This window comes from Zingiber officinale, chromosome 8B, assembly GCF_018446385.1.
Source record: "Zingiber officinale cultivar Zhangliang chromosome 8B, Zo_v1.1, whole genome shotgun sequence".
Lineage (NCBI taxonomy): Eukaryota > Viridiplantae > Streptophyta > Magnoliopsida > Zingiberales > Zingiberaceae > Zingiber > Zingiber officinale.
The window spans coordinates 105,129,349-105,151,503 of record NC_056001.1 but is presented as its reverse complement, the minus strand read 5'-3'; positions in this window follow the sequence as shown (position 1 = coordinate 105,151,503).

The following is a 22,155-nucleotide window of genomic DNA, read 5'->3' as shown; positions in this document are numbered from 1 at the left end:
TCCATTAATTTAACCCAAATTAAATACTTTATGTATGAATATAAAGATTTACATCAATGGATGCTAGATAGTGGATGTTCCAGACATATGACTGGAGATAGATTGAAATTCAGTAAGTTGAAACTCAAGAACCTATGGTCTGTAGTGTTCGGCAACGACGGGACCCTTAAGGTAATCGGAATAGGTAATATCCAATTAAATTCTGAGTTTTACATTCGAAAAGTATTATTGGTTGAACAATTTAGTTTCAATTTACTTAGTATTAGCCAATTATGTGACTCGGGATATTTAGTCACTTTTTCAAAAATTGAATACATAATTAAAAATATTAATAATCCTGAAATCACACTTGAGGGAATTAGGAGAAAGAACATTTATACAATAGACCTACCTACCTCCTCACTAGAGTGTCTACTGACACAACAAGAGGAAATTGAATTGTGGCATAGGAGACTAGGTCACACTCATACTAAACTCATTTAAAAAATGAGTCAAAATGGTTTAGTTAGAGGTTTGCCCAAATTAAAATTTATTGAAAATACAACTTGTGATGCTTGTCAACAAGGTAAACAAACCAAGTCAAGCCATAAGTTAACCAACCTAAACATAACAACTTCAATACTTGAGCTCCTTCACCTAGACCTGTTTGATTCACACGGGGCCAAGTCACTAAGCAAAAACCAATATTGCTTAGTAATAATCAATGACTACTCAAGATTTACTTGGGTAAAATTCATAAAAACTAAAGATGAAACCTTTGAAGTTTTTAAAATCTTTTGTAAATTAATAGAAAATGGAAAAGACACTCAGATAAAAAAAATTAGAAGTGACCATGGGGGAGAATTTGAAACCCATAAATTTATTGAATTTTGTGAAATTAATGGTTATAAACATGAATACTCATGCCCTAGGACCCCCAACAAAATGGTCTAGTAGAACGGAAAAATAGAACCCTACAAGAAGCCGCTAGGACCATGTTAAATGAATACAAACTATCTAATCAATTCTGGGCTGAAACAATTAATACATCCTGTTATATGCAAAATAAAATTTTGATTAATAAATTTCAAAATAAAACACCTTATGAAATATACTATAATAAAATTCTCAATTTAAATTATTTAAAGGTATTTGGATATAAAGTTTTCATTCTAAACACCAAAGACTACTTAGGAAATTTTACGTCAAAAACAACCCCAGGAATATTTTTAGGGTACTCAACAACCAGTAGGACATATAGAGTTTATAACAAAAACACCCTAAAAGTTAAAGAAACTATAAATGTAATTTTTGATAAAGAAAATAACTTACTCAAGAAACATAGAAGATGATGAAGAAATTCAACTTAAACCTAATGAATTACCAGAACCAGTTACTGACCCAATTACAAGACCAACTAGAATAAGTACCAATCACCAATCTGACCAAATTTTGGATGACCCAACTTTAGGAGTCAGAACTAGGTCATCTTATAGAAACCTAAGTCAAATAGCCCTTATTTCTAAAATTGAACCCAAAACTATAGACGAAGCCCTACCAGACTCAGACTGGACATTAGCAATGCAAGAGGAGTTAGCCCAATTTGAAAGAAATCAGGTATGAGAATTAGTACCTAAACCCATTAACAAAACAATAATTGATACTAAATGAGTTTTTAGGAACAAATTAAATGATCAGGGCGAAATAACTAGAAATAAGGCAAGATTAGTAGCTAAAGGGTTCAATCAAGTAGAAGGGTTAGACTATGATGAGACCTATGCCCCTGTAGACAGACTTGAATCTATTAGGATGTTGCTAGCCTATGCAGCACATAAAGGATTCAAGCTATTTCAAATGGATGTAAAATCTGCTTTCTTAAATGGATTCATCAAGGAAGAAGTATATGTAATCTAACCCCCAGGATTTGAAGACTTAGAACATCAAAACCATGTTTTTAGGCTAAAAAAGGCCCTATATGGACTAAAATAAGCACCTAGGTTTTGGTATGAACATTTGTCTAATTATCTAATATCAAAAGGGTTCAACCAAGGTTAGATAGATCCAACTCTATTTGTAAAAATCTTAGAAAAAGATATTTTTATAGCCCAAATTTATGTAGACGATATAATTTTTGGATTAACCAACTCTAAATTTTTAAAAGATTTTACCAAATTAATGGAAAGTGAATTTGAAATGAGTTTGGTAGCCTGGTAGGTGAACTAAACTTTTTCCTAGGTTTATGTAACAACCCAAATTTCCTCATTTCGAGTCCTAATAGTACTTGAAAAATATTTAGAAATACTTTAGAAATATTCTAGAGAATTTTAGAAATTTTTAGAGTATTTTTATATAATTTTCGGAGTTCATTTGGTATTTTTATCAAAGAAACAAGTTGCAAAAAATAAAGAGGTTGAGCCGAGGTTCGAATCGGAGACCCCTGGTTAAGCAAAGCCTTAATTTATTTCGGATGACCAGGAACTCAGCAGGGCCGTGCTAATTAAAGAAGAGGCGGAAATAATTTAAGCAGTAGTTGATAACAGGATACCCTAGTTATAAAGGGAGATAAGTAAAGAGAGAACTTAGGTTTTATCGTGACCTAAACCTTTCTCCTCTTCTCCCGACTGCGAGCGCGGCGTTCTGTTTGGGCGGAAACAAAAAGGAAGCTAGGGTTTCTCTCCGGCGACCGGTCCAGGGTGATCTCGGAGAGTCTTCCACGCCATCACGATCCTCTCGTCGAGGAGAACCTGTTGGCACGAAGAAGGGGTCGAGATTTCAAGTTATCTGAAACCCTAGAAGTAGATTTCGGCTGTGAGTCAAGGGATTCCAGTAAGTGCTTCTCACCTGCAGTAGGAGTAGTTTCGGATTCTTGTTTTCTTCATGATTTCGAAGCATACTGTAAAGGTTATTGTTTTGTGATTGCTGCCATGAACCTTAAAGAAAGAAAGAGGATGATTAGTTTAGTTTAAGCATGTGGGTTGGATTTCCATCAAGCCTTGTGATCACTGTTTTCATATTTCGATTTAGTTTTTCTGCTTGTGACCTTAAAGGAGCATGATCGGTTCTTATGGAATCTTGCAGGGTTCGGTTATTTTACTGTTAAGCAATGAACGTGAGATAGTATAGATTTGTTTGTTCAGCATGTATTTTGGTTGTGGTCACTACAATGAATGGCTATGAGTAGAAATTCGATTTCCCTTTGTTTTCCTTGCCGTGGCACTGGGCATGAAGAATGGTTATGCTTGAGTTGGGTTCCAGTAGCAAATTCCTTTCTAGTTGCAATGTGTATACACTGCTATGTGTTTTGGTGAGCATGTCGTGGGTTTGGTCTTTGTTTGTGCTATGTATTTGACATGAACAGCCTTAGTTTTGGGAGTATCCAGTAGACCTTTTGTTTCTAATTTATTTCCAGTACAGACTACTTTGTTAATTCTGAGCATGAACCACTTTAATTCTAAGCTTGAGCAAATGAATCACCAATTGCAGTGCAGATTTATCCTTTACTTGTTGGCTTTGTTTTAGTGTGAACGGTTTTAGGAAATAAGCTTTGTATGTAGATTTTGTTAAGCTTTGTATGCAGATTTTTGTTAAGCTTTGTATGCAGATTTTGTTAAGCTTTGTATGCAGATTTTTGTTAAGCTCTGTATGCAGATTTTGTTAAGCTTTGTATGCAGATTTCTGTTAAGCTTTGTACGCAGATTTTTGTTAAGCTTTGTATGCAATTTTAGAATCTGTTTAAGCATTTCAGTTTTTGTACGAGGCATTCTTTTATTAGAAGTATTAACAAGAACAAGTATTTTACTTGAATAGGCTAGTATCTGACTTCCGAGGTTGTCGTTAAACAAATCCAGGTGACCGGTTCCGAGGTCTCGGCCCTGGTAAGACCAAGGTCTTTACCCTCGTAGGACTGGTGGCTCGCTACCTCAGTTTCTATTAGAGAGCGCGCAATGGTACTAAGCCTGGGCCCAAGAGATTATTATTTTGAAGTATAAAAGTATAAGTTTTGAACAAGTGAAATAAGCTTCACATAAGTTTAAAAATCAGCAAGCTTAGTTTTCTTCTATTCTAGCATGTTGTTTGGTCTCCTTACTGTTATTTGCTATTAGATGAGCAGCTTTACATGTCTAGCATTTCAGTATGTTTGATTCCTTTGTTATTAGATGAGCATGAGTAGTATTTCTTTTAAAGTATTCAGTTCTTAGATTTCTGCCTGTTCACATGCATATCCGAGTTTTGTGAGTTAGACAGCGCTTACTAAGCATTCGCTTATAGTTGCATTTCCTCTTACTGCAGATAAAGGAAAAGGAAAGCTATAGTGAAGGAAGGCGACAAGGAGGTGTGGATGGATGTGTGATGTCTGGACTATGGAAGCCTTGGGATTTTCTTAAAGAATTTATTAAAATTTTGTATTTAGATTGTTAGTGAAATTTAGGTGGATTATGTTTTTTTTGCATTGTTAGAACTATTCTTTTATGTTGATGGTTTATTCATAAAATGCTTTTATGTATTTAGAATTTTTCCACTTAAATTGCTATGCACATTAGTTCTATTATTTGAGTTGTATTATTGTTGTATGCATGTTCAGATTGATATATAGTTTTAGTTGAGAACAAATGCTTGAGTAGAATGTATAGATGAGTTATTTATGTTTTTAGCTGTTACTTATTGCATGTTTCGAGTTTGTAAAGAGTTATAAGTATAACTATCAACATGTGAGAAACACTAGTTAAGTAAAGTTAATAGTAAAGTAACGTCCCACCGTCGCAGACTAGTAGGGAGGAGGGTGGGGTCGTTACAAGTTGGTATCAGAGCAGTTACCATTCTCCAGCATCACAGACACATCAGCATCATCCTTGCCGTCTTCAAGTAAGAATGTATTTTTACTTTCTATAAATGTTTTCCTTTATTATTTATGTGCAATATAGAGAAATGTTTAGAAGTACTGCTCACCTGTAGTAAGAGGTGTTTTCCGTTGATTTCTCGTCGTAGAAATACTGTATGTGCAGATTTCTTTTGTGTTCTTTGCATGATTGTGTGTTACCTAGTTAGTTTTACACTTTCACTTATAGATGCATATGAAAAAAATACCCTATCAGTATTTTGAGTTTAAGAAAAGTATAAGAAAGAAAAAAGAAAAGAAAGAAAAAGGTCAAGGCCTTAAGTAGATCCCAAAGTCAAGTCTTTAGGGATTTGGCACACAAAGTGTTTGTTAAAATGCCAAGGCATTTAAGGAAAAAGTAATTAAGATATTTTACTTTGAAAGGCCAGAAATAGCACTTAATGTGAATAGTGGAACTCACCGGCCACACACTGGTGAAGAGCTGGTCAGCAGGGCATTAGTCGCTGAGCACTATCTGAACAGCATCAAGGCACAACAAACGCAACTCAAGCCAGTCAAGATGGAGGACAAGACAGCAGGGAATCAGAAACCCCAGGCAAGTAAGCAGAACTGGAAGGGAAAAAATAACAAAAGGAAACGATGGAATACAGGAGGCAGCCAAAAGGAAGGTCCAGTAGACAAGCAGGCCAAGTTCCCTCTCTGCCCTAAATGTGGGAGACTACATCCAGGAGCCTGTCTTGTGGGTATGACTGGATGTTATTCGTGTGGTCAAGAAGGGCACCTGGCTAAGGCGTGTCCTAACAAGCTCAAAGCACCTCAGCAATAGACAGTGCAATACGGGAACAAGCCTCAGTTACACTACATGCCTGCAACTCTGGACGGACCTCAGCTCAGTCAAGGAAGGTTGGAGGCCCCACCAGTTTCAGCCAGTGCCAGAGTATTCTCCCTCACTAAAGAGGAAGCTGTTAGTGCCTCCACGGTCGTAACAGGTCAAGTAGTTATTTTTCAGCATGTAGCTATGGCACTATTTGATACTGGGGTGACCCATTCTTTTGTATCAGTACCTTTTTCCAAGGAATTTTAGGTGCCTACAGAGAGCATGAACTCCAAGTTCTTGACAACCCTACCTTCTGGGGAAGTCATGGAGTCTAACCAGTGGCTTCGGGCTGTACCAGTCAAAATTTCAGACCGAGAGCTATATGTTAATTTAGTAGTCCTTGCGATGCAGGATTTTGATGCTATTATGGGTATGGATTTCCTCAGCAAGTATAGTGCTTCAGTGGACTACCGCAGAAGGAATGTGATTTTCAGTCCAGAAGGTGAACCACCCTTTGAGTTCACGGGAGTCCCAAAGAGAAGGACCCAGAAATTTCTCTCTTCTCTAACAGCCCACCAGATGTTAGCTAAAGGGTGTGCTGGTTTTCTTGTGTACATTGTGAATACAGAAGAACAAAAAGGACCCAAGAAGGAAGATGTTCGGGTAGTCTGTGAGTATCCAGAGGTATTTCCAAAAGAGCTACATGGACTACCTCCCAACAGAGAAGTGGAGTTTGAAATTGAGTTGGTTCTGGCACCGGTCCAATTTCAAAAGCTTCGTACCGGATGTCTCCAGCAGAGCTGAAAGAGCTACAAGAACAACTCCAGGGGCTGCTTGACAAAGGTTTCATTCGCCCTAGTCATTCACCATGGGGAGCTCCAGTGTTGTTTGTTAAGAAGAAAGATGGATCTATGTGGATGTGCTTAGATTATAGAGCGCTGAACAAAGTGACAATTAAGAATAAGTACCCTCTTCCCAGAATAGATGATCTATTTGATCAGTTAAAGGGAGCAACAGTATTCTCTAAGATAGACCTGCGCTCTGGATACCATCAGTTGAAAGTGAAAGAAAGTGATATACCCAGAACAGCTTTCAGGACCAGATATGGACACTACGAGTTTGTAGTCATGCCTTTTGGTGTGACTAATGCACCTGCAGTCTTCATGGACTTAATGAACAGAGTGTTCAGAGGATACCTTGATAAGTTTGTCATCGTGTTCATCGACGACATTCTGATCTATTCAAGAACCCCAGAGGAGCATGACACGCACTTGAGAACATTACTGTAGACCCTTCAGCAAAAGCAGCTTTATGTCAAATTCTCAAAGTGCGAGTTTTGGTTAGAGCAGGTGGTGTTTCTAGGTCACATCATCTCTAAAGAAGGTATCCAGGTGGATCCTTCCAAAATACAAGTGATCAACAACTGGTGTAGACCCAAGAATGCCAGGGAGATCAAAAGCTTCCTTGGTTTAGCTGGGTATTACAGGAAATTCGTGGAAGACTTTTCCAGGATAGCCTCTCCACTAACAGCCCTAACTAGGAAGAATAAGAAGTTTGAATGGTCAGACAAATGTGAGTAAAGTTTTCAAGCATTGAAGAAAAGACTGACCAGTGCTCCCATTCTGACTGTTCCAGAGAGTGACAAGAGTTTTGACATATACAGTGATGCTTCCAAGATGGGCCTTGGAGTTGTTCTCATGCAAGAGGGGAAGGTTATAGCTTATGCTTCCAGACAACTCAAAGACTATGAGAAGAACTACCCCACTCATGATCTTGAGCTGGCAACTGTGGTCTTTGTACTAAAACTCTGGTGACATTATTTGTATGGAGTTCAGTGCAGAATCTTCACCGACCATCAGAGCTTGAAGTATTTCTTTACCCATAAAGATTTAAACATGAGACAGCGCAGGTGGCTAGATTTAGTTAAAGATTATGACTGCGAAATCCTCTACCACCCAGGTAAAGCTAACAAAGTGGCGGATGCACTAAGCCAAAAGTCCAGTGCAACCCTGATGTCCTTGTCATCATTAGCACTGCCACTACAGAAGGAATTGTCAGACTTTGGAGTTGAAATTATTGATGGGCAACTCTCTGCATTGACCTTAGAGTCAACCCTGCTTGAGGATATACAGAGAAAGCAAAGTGAAGATTTATATATCCAGAAGATCAAGCAAGGGATACAAAAAGAAGAAAATTTAGAGTTTCGAGTATCAGACAATGGAATCCTCTATCAGGGGAGCCGCCTTTGTGTCCCCAATGATGAGGAATTGAGAAAGAAGATTCTAGAAGAAGCTCATAGTACGTCATACTCCATGCATCCTGGTTCCACCAAGATGTATCAAGATTTGAAGTAGCGATTCTGGTGGTCTGGACTGAAGAGAGATGTTGCAAAATATGTCAGTACCTGCCTGACATGTCAGAGGGTCAAAGCAGAGCACCAGAGACCAGGAGGAGTTCTACAGCCTCTACTAATACTAGAGTGGAAGTGGGAAGAAATATCCATGGACTTCATAACAGGTCTTCCAAGAACCACTAATGGGTACGATGCTATATGGGTGATAGTGGACAAATTGACCAAATCTGCCCATTTTCTAGCCATCAAGGTGTCCCACTCTATAGAGCAGTTGACACAGCTATATGTTAAGGAAGTGATCAGACTTCATGGAGTCCCGAAGTCGATTGTTTCCGATAGGGATGGGCGCTTCACCTCTCATTTTTGGGAGTGTGTCTAGAATGCATTAGGCACCAAACTCAAGTTCAGCACAGCCTTCCATCCCCAGACTGATGGACAGACAGAACGAGTAAATCAGATTTTAGAAGACATGCTCAGGGCTTGTGCATTAGATTTTAAGGGCAATTGGTACAGGTATCTATATTTAGCTGAATTCACCTACAACAATAGCTACCAGTCCACTAATGCCCTTAACGAACTAATGCCCTGTTAAGGGCAGTTGGTACAGGTGACCTAAACCTTTCCTCTCTTCTCCCGACTGCGAGCGCGGCGTTCTGTTTGGGCGGAAACAAAAAGAAAGCTAGGGTTTCTCTCCGGCGATTGGTCCAGGGTGATCTCGGAGAGTCTTCCATGCCATCACGATCCTCTCGTCGAGGAGAACCTATTGGCACGAAGAAGGGGCCGAGATTTTAAGTTATCCGAAACCCTAGAAGTAGATTTCGGCTGTGAGTCAAGGGATTCCGGTAAGTGCTTCTCACCTGCAGTAGGAGTAGTTTCAGATTCTTGTTTTCTTCATGATTTCGAAGCATACTGTAAAGGTTATTGTTTTGTTCTTGCTACCGTGAACCTTAAAGAAAGAAAGAGGATGATTAGTTTAGTTTAAGCATGTGGGTTGGATTTCCTTCAAGCCTTATGATCACTGTTTTCATATTTCGATTTAGTTTTTCTGCTTGTGACCTTAAAGGATCATGATCGGTTCTTATGGAATCTTGCAGGTTCCGGTTATTTTACTGTTAAGCAATGAACGTGAGATAGTATAGATTTGTTTGTTTAGCATGTAGTTTGGTTGTGGTCACTACAATGAATGGCTATGAGTAGAAATTCGGTTTCCCTTTGTTTTCCTTGTCGTGGCACTGGGCATGAAGAATGGTTATGCTTGAGTTGGGTTCCAGTAGCAAATTCCTTTCTAGTTGCAATGTGTATACACTGCTATGTGTTTTGGTGAGCATGCCGTGGGTTTGGTCTTTGTTTGTGCTATGTATTTGACATGAACAGCCTTAGTTTTGGGAGTATCCAGTAGACCTTTTGTTTCTAATTTATTTCCAGTACAGACTACTTTGTTAATTCTGAGCATGAACCACTTTAATTCTAAGCTTGAGCAAATGAATCACCAATTGCAGTGCAGATTTATCCTTTACTTGCTGGCTTTGTTTTAGTGTGAACAGTTTTAGGAAATAAGCTTTGTATGCAGATTTTTGTTAAGCTTTGTATGCAGATTTTTGTTAAGCTTTGTATGCAGATTTTGTTAAGCTTTATATGCAGATTTCTGTTAAGCTTTGTATGCAAATTTTTGTTAAGCTTTGTATGTAATTTTAGAATCTGTTAAAGCATTTCAGTTTTTGTATGAGGCATTCTTTTATTAGAAGTATTAACAAGAACAAGTATTTTAGTTGAAGAGGCTAGTACCCTGTTGGATCGAAAAGAATTTAGATATCTCCACAATTACATGATATTGTCCACTTTGGGCCTAAGCCCTCATGGTTTTGCTCTTGGGCTCTCCCCAAAAGGCCTCATGCCAATGGAGATATATTTTCTCTTATAAACCCATGGTCTTTCCCATGTGTTTCCAATATGGGACTATGTTTGCAACCTTGCAACCCCAATAATCCCCCCCTCAAACAAAGGACCATAGGCTTCCCACGTCCGATCCCGACCCACCAGGTCTTCCTGCCCCTCGGTCCACCCGACCTACTAGGACTTCCTTGCCTAGTCGCAACTAGGACTTCCTGCCTAGTGTCTGGTCCTCTTGATCGGAACATAGGGGCCCCCACTTCTTTGTTCGAGGTCAATATTATACCCACATGGCTCAATCAGACCATAGCTCTTGTACAAAGTCGGCGGTTAAACCTTCTGGCAGTCCGGGCTCTGATACCAATTGATGGATCCAAAAGAATTTAGATATCTCCACAATGGCATGATATTGTCTACTTTGGGCCTAGGCCCTCATGGCTTTGCTCTTGGGCTCTCTCCAAAAGGCCTCATGCCAATGGAGATATCTTTTCTCTTATAAACCCATGATCTTTCCCATGTGTTTCCAATATGGGACTATGTTTGCAACCTTGCAACCCCAACATACCCGACTTCCGAGGTTGTTGTTAAATAAATCCAGGTGACCGGTTCTGAGGTCTCGGCCCTGGTAAGACCAAGGTCTTTACCCTCGTAGGACTGGTTGCTCGCTACCTCAGTTTCTATTAGGGAGCGCGCAATGGTACTAAGCCTGGGCCCAAGAGATTATTATTTTGAAGTATAAAAGTATAAGTTTTGAACAAGTGAAATAAGCTTCACATAAGTTTAAAAATCAGCAAGCTTAGTTTTCTTCTATTCTAGCATGTTGTTTGATCTCCTTACTGTTATTTGCTATTAGATGAGCAGCTTTAAATGTTTAGCATTTCAGTATGTTCGATTCCTTTGTTATTAGATGAGCATGAGTAGTATTTCTTTTAAAGTATTCAGTTCTTAGATTTCTTCCTGTTCACATGCATATCCGAGTTTTGTGAGTTAGACAGCGCTTACTAAGCATTCGCTTATAGTTGCATTTCCTCTTACTGCAGATATAGGAAAAGGAAAGCTATAGTGAAGGAAGGCGACAAGGAGGTGTGGATGGATGTGTGATGTCTGGACTATGGAAGCCTTGGGATTTTCTTAAAGAATTTATTAAAATTTTGTATTTAGATTGTTAGTGAAATTTAGGTGGATTATGTTCTTTTTGCATTGTTAGAACTATTCTTTCATGTTGATGGTTTATTCATAAAATGCTTTTATGTATTTAGAATTTTTCCACTTAAATTGCTATACACATTAGTTCTATTATTTGAGTTGTATTATTGTTGCATGCATGTTCAGATTGATATATAGTTTTAATTGAGAACAAATGCTTGAGTAGAATGTATAGATGAGTTATTTATGTTTTCAGTTGTTACTTATTGCATGTTTCGAGTTTGTAAAGAGTTATAAGTATAACTATCAACATGTGAGCAACACTAGTTAAGTAAAGTTAATAGTCCAGTAGCGTCCCACCCTCACAGACTAGTAGGGTGGAGGGTGGGGTGTTACAGTTTACAAATTAAACAAACCAAGGATGGAATTTATATTTTGCAAACTAAATATACTAAGGAATTAATTAGAAAATTTGGAATGGAAAATTCAAAAAATATTAATACTCTAATGGCTACTAACACTAATATAGACTCTAACTTAGAAAGAAAATTAGCAGACTTAAAATACTTTTGAAATGCGATAGGAAGCCTACTGTACCTAATTGCTAGTCGACCGGATATCCTTTTTGCAGTAGGTATGTGTGCAAGATATCAATCTTGTGCAAAAGAGTCTCACCTAACATACGTCAAAAGAATACTTAGGTATATTAAGAGAACTTTAAATATAGGACTCTGATACCCTAGGTCTTGCACCATTGACCTAACTGGCTATTCTGACTCAGACTATGCCGGGTGCAAACTAGATAGAAAGAGCACAAGTGGTAGCTGTCAATTTCTAGGTCAGTACCTAATAAGCTGGTCAAACAAAAAACAACACTGTGTTGCTCTATCCACTATTGAAGCTGAGTATATAGCCCTAGGTGAATGTGCATCTCAATTATTATGGATGATGCATACACTAAAAGACTATCAACTAGAATATCAAAATACTAAGATTTCAATTGATAACATAAGTTCCATTAATCTAACCAAGAATCCAATTCACCACTCAAGTGTTGGCGCTACACAGAATTCCGTTCTGTTTCCCCTGTATAAAAATTTATATAAGCACAGAACTTTTCCTAGCAACCCATGTGCTTTTAAACTTGGATTACAAACGAAACTTAACGTTATCAATCCAAGTTCAACCATGTGTTCATTAGAAGTTAAACCATATTACAGAAGTTGATTAAATATCTATTCCAAGGATTGGCTTCCAGGTCGTTGGCGAGGCACTCGGCCTTCTTGGGTATGGGATCATCCACCACTTTCTAGATGATGCCTTTCAAAGAAATTGAATATTTAAACTCCTTACAGTAACTTTAGATTTAACTATAGAAACCACAATCGAAGCACAAGATCATTGGCCTCTTGTGTTGGTATTTCAGGATCTATACAAAGAAAATAAACTAACTAATACGCAGCAGAATAATTAACTAGTTGTACCTTTCCTTTGTTTCAATAGACCTCTTGATCTTCTGCTGTATTCCTCTCCTTCTCTTGGACGTCGTGTGGGTGATGATCTTCCAAGACAACACCACCCGAACCACTTCTTTGCCTCCAAGACTTTCGGCCACCAAGGGATGCTAGAATAGGGAGCTTCCTTCTCTCCTTCTTCTCCTCCAAGTAACCGACCACAAGAAGATGGAGCCTCTTAATGTCGTCGGCCCTTGGTAAAGGAAACGAGGGGAGAATAGAAAGGAAAGAGGGCCGGCCAAAACAAGGATTAAAAGAAGAGACTTAGGTTGTGTTATTCCATAAGGCACCATCTACCTCTCTTTTATAATCCTTGGTGAATGCAAAAAAGGAAAGATTTAAAATTAAAATCTTCCTTTTAATTCCTATTATGTGTGGTCGGCCCTTATTTGGGCAATAATTAATGAAAAATTTTAAATTAAAATATCTCTTTTAAATCATTGTGGATGGCTACAAAAAAGGAAAGATTTTAAAATTAAAATATCTCTCTTTTAATCCCTTTGTGGATGGCTATAAAAGGAAAGTTTTAAAAAATTAAAATCTCTCTTTTAAATCCTTTGGAGGATGACTATAAAAGGAAAGATTTTAAAAAATTAAAACTCTCTTTTAATTCATTGTGGTCGACCCCTTGCTTGGGCACCAAGCAAGGCTTGGTTGGCCACTTCTTGGGCTCCAAGCAAAGCTTGGTCGTCCCTTACTTGGGCACCAAGCAAGGAAGTGGCCGACCCATTACTTGGGTAAGAAGTGGACTTAGTTGGATATGAGGCTTTATACATAGAGGCTGCAACAGGGATCTAGAGGAGGAATTGGTTTTGGCCTCCTGATGGACTTGGGCTTCCCGTGCTCAGCCCGAGCACCTAACTCAAGTCCATCAATAATAACTCATACCACTAAAGAGTTATTATTGAACTACCGCACCAATTCCATATTACAATATGGGCTCCTTCTTATTATGAGTGTGTTAATCTCCCTGTGTTTAAGATATCATATGTCCATTAATTAAATGAGTTACTGACAACTCACTTAATTAACATCTAACTCCAAGAGTAACACCACTCAACTTCATTGTCATGTCGGAACTAAGTCCACCTGCAGGGTTTACATGACAATCCTTATGAGCTCCTCAAGGGGACATCATCATCCTAATAAATAGGACAAAGTTTTCTTCTATAATCAACAACACACCATATAAATAATATAATTTTCCAACTTATCGGGCCTATTGATTTAACGAATAAATCTCACCCATTGATAAATTAAAGAAATAAATACTAAGTATATGTGATTGTTATTATATTGGGATTAAGAGTACGTACATCCATAATAATAGAGGTTCTGTTCTTTTATGCAGTCAGTATAAAAGGAACAACCTCAAATGGTCCTGCTCAATACACATATAGTGTACTAGTGTAATTTTATAGTCAAGATAAACTAATACCAAATTACACTACAACCATTTCAATGGGTTGTCCCAATCTATCTTGGTTGTGAGCTACTATTTATAATTTATAAGGAACTGATAACATGATCTTCTGTGTGACACCACACACCATGTTATCTACAATATAAATTAAATGGACAACTGCATTTAACTAAATGCAGACATTTGACCAATGTGATTCTCATTTCAAAATAAATGTTCATACAAAAAGCTAGGCCTTTAGTATACATTCTAACATCAAGAACTAAACATATAGAAGTAAAACACCATTTTATAAGGGATCACGTAGACAAGGGTGATATTGTACTTGACTATGTTGAGTCAAAATCAAACATGGCTGACATATTCACAAAACCCTTACCTGAACTTGAGTTCAGTGCACTTAGAAGACAAATAGGAATGTGCTTAGTATAATAGAACTTATCTCTGCATAAACCAAATTTGGTTTTAAGATTAGTTTAAATCCTAGGAAAAATATTTTTCAAAATTTCAACTTTTGTTAGTTTTTCAAAAATCTGGTTTAGCCTAAGAATTTACCCCTAGAAATCATGTACCCCTAGTTTCAGCCAGAGTATCTCACAAACACACTAAGATTAACTTGTGTGTGTTTGAAAATACTTAGAATGGTGTGAGATGCATAGGGTATTACTTGGACTTAAGAATGTTTATATTTGTGCATCGATATAAGTCTGGACTATAAACACCTAACTTACATTGATCAAGTTAAGTTATCCTATCTTAGTCAAAACTAACTGGATCACTAACTTAACTTGACTAACCAAGTGAAAATTGTTGCCCTCAAGGTAAACAGCTAGTAGCTAATGGTTAGACATTTGGATAAGGAGGTTAAGTATTTTTGTTACTCATGCTTGGACTGTAGGACTTTTGAATATTTTTTTCAATGTGACCTTAGTTAAAGATTATCAAGTTTTTCTTTAATTTTTAGCTAAATTTAATTTTTGTATATCCTAAAAAGGTTCTTTTTGAAAATTTTAAAAAATCTTTTACCAAAGTCTTGTTCGAAAAATACTTTAAAGTGTTATCCATTTTTTTTCTAAAGTTTGCTTAAAGTTTTATCATCTATTTTCTGTAAACTTTTTAGCTAAGTTACTTTTCAAGTCAAAACTTTCCCTTAGCTAAAATTAATTTCTAACTTAGTTTTTGAAATTATGATTTCACTTGGCCACAAGAAAATTCTTCTAAAATTTTTTACTCCCTTAAAACTTGTTAACTAAAACTCTTTCTAAAACTAATTTTTAGCTATACTTTGAAAATTGAGATTTGAAAATTTTTAAAAGGTTTTCTCGTTTTCGAAAATAATTATAAAAAGATTAGCTAAATCTTTAATCCAAGGATCTTGAAATCAAAAAATTAGCTAAGTTGTCAAAAGAAAGATTTAAAATTTTTATCAAAGTGTTTGCAATTTTAAAAGCTAAATCATTGCTCAAACAAAGTTATTCTTAGCTAAGGCCAATAATAACTTTCTCAATTTTTCTTTGCCTTCTTGTTGTTGATGATTTTGATATATGGCAAAGGGGGAGAATATAAGAAAATTCAAAGGAATAAGAAGAAATTCAATATTTAAATTTTTTTAAGAAGAGCTTTCATTAAGGGGGAGTCCTTATACTTAAGTTTTTCACTAAAGGGGAGCTCTGCACTTAATTTTGTATTATCATTATATTATCATGCTTATGCTTGTATTATCATGCTTGTCTTTTTATGGCATTATTCTTTCTTAACTTTGAATTTTTTTTACCATAATAAAAAAGGGGGAGATTGTTGGTGCGGGAAGCATCCGATGATCGAACCTTAGTTTTGATAATGGCAAAGGGATTCAAAGTTAAAATTCTTTGTTATCTAATGTGTGTGAATAAGTTTGCAGGAAAGTCCTAACTGCGGTTAGGCAGGTGAAAAATCCTAGGAGATGGTAACCCTAGGTCCTAGGGGGTGGTAACCCTAGGTGGAGGAAAACCCTAAGGGGTGACAACCTTAGGTCCTAGGGGGTGGTAACCCTAGGTGGAGGAAATCCTAAGGGGGGTAACCTTAGGTCCTAGGGGAAGGAAACCATAGGTGGCGGAAAAACCCTAGGGGGTGGTAACCCTAGGTCCTAGAGGGTGGTAACCTTAGGCAGAAAGTCCAGTCGGTCTGGAGGATCGAACTGGCATCGGGTATGCTCTCCTGAGTGGAGTAGGTGAGGACGTGTTCCCCGAGAAGGGAACAATAGGTGTCGGTTCGACCTAGGGTTTCCGGTTGAAAAATCCGAAGTCAGAACCGGACAGCCGGATGACTGTCAGATATTCTTGTCTATATTATTATTTATGTGCTAACTTTGTTTTGCAGGATATAGTATTGTTTTGTGGACTAACTTATCTTGTAGGGACAAAAGAGCACTTTATGCCTCGGATGAACAGTACTTGAGGCGTCCTCATAGAGCTTGGAGGCACCTCGGGTGCAAAGGAGAAGAAGTGTGCAAGGCAAGGCTAGAGGCACCCTCATGGAAGCTTCAGGCGCCTCGAACAGCCTTAAAGGCGCCCTCAATAAGCATGGAGGCACCTTCAAGTGGATGAGCGACGACGGGGTCTGGGCTTATCCGCGAGGCTGACTCGGTTGTGATGGAGGTGCTTCAAGGGGCTTTGAGGCACCTTCAACAGCCCTTTTATAGAGGTCTCAACTAGCACTTATTTTTAACACATCCCGAGCCATCCTTCAACTGTGAACTGCTAACGAGATGATTCGGCTGAGCTACAACAAGTTCCAGACGACCCGAAGCTGCGAATCTTCAATTCTTGTTGTCGGTATAGATTTTTCAATACTGTTAAATTGTAATACTCTTGTAACCTTTTGCGCGATATAGTTGTTGTCCAAAGTAAACACTCAACAAGCGTGAGCCTTGGAGTAGAAGTCGCCTTAGGCTCCGAACCAAGTAAATACTTGGGTCCTTCTGTGTTGTGTTTTCTTATTCCACTGCTTAACTCTCGAACGTTTTTTGATTACGATAAGTGAAAGCCACGAGCGCTATTCACCCCCCCTCTAGCGCATCTCAATCCAACAGACTATAGAGCTCAGTGAATACAACATACAATATCAACTCCGAGCGGCCATCAAGACTTAAGCCTTAACTAACTTTATAACAGAGGTGCAAAACCTTAAGCCTGAGGAAACCTAGAAAATGCACGTGGATGGATCATCCACTCGGCAGGGTAGCGGAATATATATTCTTATGATATCACCCAGAGAAGATAGAATACAACTATCTGTTCAATTCAATTATCGGGCTACCAATAATGAAGTAGAGTATGAAAGATTGATAGTCGGCCTACAAGCTACCAAACATATGGGAGTTGCTCAGTTTTTAATTTATTCAGATTCTCAGTTGGCAGTGCAACAATTATCAGGAAATTTTGAGATTAACAATGAGCGGCTCAAACTCTATACAAAGGAATTCAAAAAGCTTAGAGTTGGGTTCCCAGAGGTAATCATACAAAAGGTTCCTCAGGCATAAAATCAAACAACAAATGACTTAGCCAAGTTAGCTTCCTCCATAGTTCCATGGACCTTAGATAAGCCTGTGGAACAAACACTATTAATGGCTTACATCGAATGGCAGGTCGACCTTGAACTGCAGAATGATTGGAGAATGCCAATCATTTTATTTCTGCAGCAGGGCATCTTACCAGCGGAGGGAGAGCAAGTACACATGATCAAGAAAAGAGTCAGTTGATTCACTATGATCGAAGGCCATCTTTATAAACGGACTTTCTCATGTCTTTTACTCAAATGCATCAGACTGGATAACGTGCAATACATTTTATAGGAAGTACATCAATATTCCTGTGAAGCCATACGGGCAGCCAATCTCTCACTCAGAAAATATTTCTAGTCGGGTATTTCTGGCCTACTCTGCAGGCTAATAAAACTCAGTTAGTAAAAACTTACTTATCTTGTCAAAAGCATCAAAATATTCCACACCACCCCACGAAATTGCTGAAAACTTTCATTGTCTCTTGCCTTCAATCAGTAGGGTATGGAGATAGTAGGGTCTTTCCCCCTAGCACCCGCCTAGAAAAGATTCTTGCTAGTGGTAGTGGATTATTTTCAAAATGGGTGGAGGCAAAGCCATTTACTAGATAACCGAGCAGATAGTTATCAAATTCTTCTGGCAGCATATTATTTGTAGGTTCAAAATTCCACACAAATTAGTTTTAGATAATAGAAGATAATTCTAGGGTAGGAAAATCCAAGAGTGGTATTCGACCTATGGTATTACACAGGCCTTCACATCTGTGGCTTACCCCCAGAGTAATGGTCAGGCAAAAGTGATAAATAGAGAAATCAACAAAGGGCTTAAAATTAAATTAGATCACGTCAGAGGGAGCTAAGTCGATGAATTACCCAATGTATTGTAGGAATATCGTACAACCCCCAAGAAGCAACAAGTATAACACCTTTTCATCTTATTTATGGTGGTGAAGTAGTGGTCCCGATCGAGATTGGCATGGAATTCGATCAAAGGCAGTTGTACGACGAGGACAATGCTAGCTAGCGCCTTATAGAGCATGATCTGATAAAAAAAAGTTAGAGACAAAGTAGCAGCTTGGATGATGACATATCATCAAAGGATAAGGCAAAATTATAATAGAAGGATCATCTCTGGGGTTTTTTCAGGTTGACGATCTAGTCTAGAAGAGGATTAAATCAGTCGAAGACGTTAACAAGCTAGAGCCACAGTGGAGAGGATCATATAAGGTGGTGCAAAAGCATCAGGACTCCCAAGCATGGTTTCACGCCTTTATATTCCAGACTCCCAAGCATCTGGTCGGGTTTTAAGCAAACATATTCTCGCGCCTTCAAGTTCCAGACTCCCGAGCCTCCGGCCAGGTTATAAGCGAGTATGCTCTCATGCCTTTATATTCCAGACTCCCGAGCCTCCGGCCGGGTTATAAACGAGCATGCTCTTGTACCTTTATATTCCAAATTCCCAAACCTTCGATCGGGTTATAAACGAGCATACTCTCGTGCCTTTATATTCCAGGCTCCCGAGCATCCGGCTGGGTTAAAAGTGAGCATGCTCTCACACCTTTATATTCTAGACTCCTAAGCCTCTAGCCGGGTTATAAGAGAGCATGCTCTCGAGCCTTTAAATTCCAGACTTCCAAGCCTCCGGTCAAGTTATAAGCGAACATGCTTTCGCTCATTTATATTCCAAACTCCTGATCTTCCAGCCGAGTTATAAGTAAGCATGCTCTCACGCCTTTATATTCCAGACTCCCGAGCATCCGGTCGAGTTATAAGTAAGCATACTAAAACATCCCTAGTCTTTCCTCAGGAGATTTTTTTTTTCAAGGGACAACCCTCTCAATGTCTGCTATAAAAATAACCATAGTAACAATCCCATCAAAATGAACCATTTTAGCCAAAGTAAATGATAGCATCTCAAACAAGAGGCTAAATACAAGGAACATGAAATCCTCAAAACATCTCCCTATACAAATGAAGGAGGTCTCATAAGTGAACAAGTCTACTCTGCACTCCTAGGACATCCGGACAGTGCCATGCGTCCATCTCGCCTCCTCATCTACTCTGTCTGCATGCCTTCGATCATATCTTGGGAGACGTCCTCACCTGTAACATAGGCATCATGAGTCTATGAACCCAACAAGAATATCTCAATATAAAGATATGGCATTCGTAAGAAGCAGGACAGTATCTAATAAGCATAGAACATGAACTAAATTACAATATTGAGTAAAGAACAATAGATGAAAGTGTTTGCTCAGCTAATAAAGGTGAATATGACATAGTGTGATAACCACCATTTGAGCCAGTCAATCAATCTCATGCCCCTAGAGGTACCTCCTAGGAGAGCATGCAGTCATATAGCCAAAGCTAACATAAATTATAGTATCAGTCATAAATTACAATATCAGTCATGTTTAGAAGGGCCCTCCCCGGGGCACCCATCCCGTACTGTCACCACATATGCTTATACTCATCCAATCAGCCACATAAGCATCATAACATATCTACACTATACTCATATCAAAAGCACATTTCATTCATACTGTAACCATACCAATTCACAAGAACCTTTCCATATCCAAATCATGATTAACATAAGAATAACAGTGAATAGTTATTTAAAACGATACTCATTCTAATTCCACAGGATTCCATTAACAAGAGGAACTAGCCATCATCAACAATTACTTAACATAATTAATATTTGAATCCCTTCACCCAATCTACCCACCAGGTAAGTCAACCAACAATAGAGAACAACGCAACAACAAAATTAACTTGAAAACCTCCTTAACAGACAGAACATTCAACAACAGAAGGAATGCATAGCAACCTTGAGATCCAATCACAACCAACCAAAACTGACCAAAATTCGGAAAAGAATATGAAGAAGGAGAAGTGCATCATTGTATTTGAACTAAGAATTCCCAAGCTCCATCATGAAATCCGAAGAGCATCATAAAGAAGAAGAACATCATCGATAACCACTATGATTCCCTATTCAGTAGAGGAATCTGAAATAAAAGGAGGAACCGGAACCGTATGACGAAAATCATCTTCTTCCTAAGTCTAATTCCAACAAAATTTGTCCACAATTTCGGAAGCAAGAAGGAAAACCAAAGCATCTCCGATTAAAACCCTAATCTATCCACACAGTCCCCAAAATCCACTGCTAATCGAGAAACAGAACCAAGTTGACTCCACATAGAAATTCCACCGTAATTCAAGAATATAACGAGATTGAGTTGAATCCACATAAATCCATTACGATTCATTGTAATAGAACCCCGTTAAATCAAACACCTACCTTCAAAATTAGCTAAGCATTTTGTAGGCAATAGGAGAAACAGCATCTGCAATTGAGACTTAAAACATCAACCACGGGCTCTACCAACATATGAAACATCACGAAAAACCCAAGCAAGAAGTCTCGAGTCAAACATGAAATCCCAATCCATTATGAACACGATGAAGCAAGAACAGGTAAGAATAGCAAGAACATCACAGAAACCTCAAATCATAGCTCATCCAAGAAGACAATCATTTTAAGTCAACCTATCATCTTCTCCTAGCTCTCGATCCTTACCTCACTAATCTCATACCCACATAATTAGAGAGTAATTTCCTCGTTTCCTTGCACCACCGAAAGTCCTCGCCTAGCCGACTCGTCGATGAGATGGCTAAAGACCACCGTGCTCGATCATGACACCCTCAAAGGAAAACGCCCGCATGAGGAGGTGCTTCGTCGGGTTCCAGCGAGCAATGGAGAGGAGATCGACGATTTTATTTTAGGGCTACAGTAAGGGTCAACGGAAATTTAGGATTTATAGCTAGGTTAATTACTAAGTTACTTAGGGTAATTAAATCTACCAACTCCTAATTTAATTAGGGGTTAACTTAGACTTCACTCAATCTCAATTGTTCAATCCCTTTAAATTTGTCCTACCAGTTCATTTTAAATCTCAAAAAGCCCTAAAATTCATAGAAAATTTTAGTAAATAAATTCTTTAATTAACGCTTGTGAGACCTTAATTTATTTTATAAATAAATTCCTTAATTAATGCTCATGAGACCTTACACATACCTCGTGCCTTTATATTCCAGACTTCCGAACCTTCGATCGGATTATAAGAGAGCATACTCTCCCGCCTCCAAGTTCCAGACTCCTGAGCAACCGATCGGGTTATAAGCGAGCATGCTCTAGCGCCTTTACATTCCGCACTCCTAAATTCCCGCACAAGTTCTAATTTTAAGGGGTTCATTGTATTAGCTGGCCTGGTTATTCTGCTCAGCATCATTATCTCGTCCAGTTTATTATTCAGTCTGACAATTAATGATGAAGAATTACTGGCCTGGTTATTCCGCTCGGCGCTAATATCTCGTCTAGCATATTATTCAATCTGGAGGCCCCTTATGATACAATTCATTTATTCAGCCTGATCATTTGGATCATTGTTATTATCACACCCAGTCTATTAGGAGGACTAATAAATATTTCATAAAGAATGCATATGGAAGCTATTTTACAAGAAGTACTCGTGGTTCTAAAGATATACAAGAAAATAGGTGTGATTTAACAATATTTAATGTGCATCTTGATATTTAATTTCTGTTCCTTTCAATAATTACACACCATGAAAACATAATATGAAAAATATT